General features: G+C 37.1%; 1 pseudogene; it reads left to right on the top strand.

The window, feature by feature from the left end:
* Positions 1-932: 932 nt before the first annotated feature.
* On the top strand, positions 933-1,287 carry LOC132425670 (large ribosomal subunit protein eL33 pseudogene; annotated as a pseudogene).
* The last annotated feature ends 642 nt before the right edge of the window (positions 1,288-1,929 follow it).

The raw sequence follows: 1,929 nt of genomic DNA, 5'->3' as shown, positions 1-1,929 counted from the left end.
TGTAAATAAACTCTTTTATTTCTTCCTTGGAAGGATTTAAAATCTTTTCATTATTGATGTTCTGAAATTCCACAATCATATATCTTCTCTTGGTTACTTGTTTGTATGTTTATTTAGTTACTGTTCTGGGTAGACCTTTAAATATGAAGGCTTGGGTCTTTCAATTCTAGCAAATGCTTTTATATTATCTCTTTTATAGTTTCCTTATCTACATTTTCTTTATCCTTTTTCTTTAGAATTTCTAGAATTGGAAGGTGGACTATTTCATTCATGTGTGTATTTTATTTCTCATATCTTTTTTTTGTTTTTTTAAATTGGAATAAAATTGCTTTACAATGTTGTGTTAGTTTCTGCTGTACAATGAAGTGAATCAGCTATATGTATACATGTATCCCCTCCCTCTTGGACCTCCCTCCCACCACCCCCATCCCACCCATCTAGGTCATATATCTTTTGAATTTAATCAATCAAGAAATGTTCAGGCATAAGTATTTTGACTACTTGTACACTGCATTTCTTTTTTTATCTTCAGTCTTGCTTTGGATTTATATTAACTTCTGCAATCATCATTTTAATCTCAGAAATTTTTCCTTTTTCACTGAACAAACGTGCTGTTCTTTTTCTATGTATGCAATGTCATTAAGTGAGTCTGAGGTACTAATTTTTTTTTAAATTTTCTCTTCCTTGAATTATCCTTGTCTCCTTCAGTCTTTTTTTTTCAGTTTGAAATTTCTCTTTTATGTCCAAAGCACTTAAATATTGGATACTTCTGGTTTGTCCAATGAAGGATTGAGACAAAACAAAAGGTTGATTTGAGGCTGGTGTATTGAACTTACTTTTTGATGATTAGGCATCACTTTAAGATGTTTCAGCGGTAGCTCTTTTAGCCATCTTAGAGCCTGTGGAGGCCTGCTGGGAGCAGGACTTCTAAAATGACAAATATGTCTGGAAGGCTGTGGTCCAAGGCCATTTTTTCTGGCTATAAGCTCTGTCTACGGAACAAGAGGGAGCGCACAAGTCTTCTGAAAATTGAATGTGTATATGCTCGAGATGAAACTGAATTCTGTCTAGACAAGAGACGTGCTATGTGTACAAAGAAAAGAACAACATAGTAACTCCTGGCGGAAAACCTAACAAAACCAGAATAATCTGGGGAAAGATAACTCATGCTCATGGAAAAGTGGTGTGGTTCATGACAAATTCCAAAGTAATCTTCCTGCTAAGGCCATTGGACACAGAACCCAAGTGATGCTGTACCTTCAAGGATTTAAACTTACTGAAAAGTAAATAAATAAAAATGTGGATTTGTTCTCTTGAAAATAAATAAAAAGATGTTTGACTGGTAAACGATGATGGGACACTTCCTTCTAGTTGTCAATATTGAGACCATTGCCCAGATCAAGATCCCAAGCCAGAATACGCATTCAATTTCCGTTCATTCAGAGAAAAACTATTAGATTTTTGTGCTTTGGTTTCTTTGTTGAGGAGAGAGAGTTAAACAATTTGGGAGGCCATTGTGAAAGGAATATCTGTATGTGTGTTATAAATATACTTATATCTGTATATGTTCAAAGTATTTTTAATGATTTTGGGACTCATTGTTGACAACAGTATATCCAGTTCAAACAAAAATGATTGAATCAGGGCTTCCCTGGTGGCGCAGTGGTTGAGAGTCCGCCTGCCGATGCAGGGGACACGGGTTCGTGCCCCGGCCTGGGAAGATCCCACATGCCGCGGAGCGGCTGGGCCCGTGAGCCATGGCCGCTAAGCCTGCGCGTCCAGAGCCTGTGCTCCGCGACGGGAGAGGCCACAACAGTGAGAGGCCCGCGTACTGCAAAAAAAAAAAAAAAAAAAAAAAAAAAAGATTGAATCATTAAGCTTTGGCTTATATGATACCAAATTAAATGGCCCTGTCCATTACATTAAATG

The sequence above is a fragment of the Delphinus delphis genome, chromosome 5, assembly GCF_949987515.2.
Source record: "Delphinus delphis chromosome 5, mDelDel1.2, whole genome shotgun sequence".
NCBI lineage: Eukaryota > Metazoa > Chordata > Mammalia > Artiodactyla > Delphinidae > Delphinus > Delphinus delphis.
The sequence above is the reverse complement of the archived record's forward strand: the minus strand, read 5'-3'. Positions and strand labels throughout refer to the sequence as shown.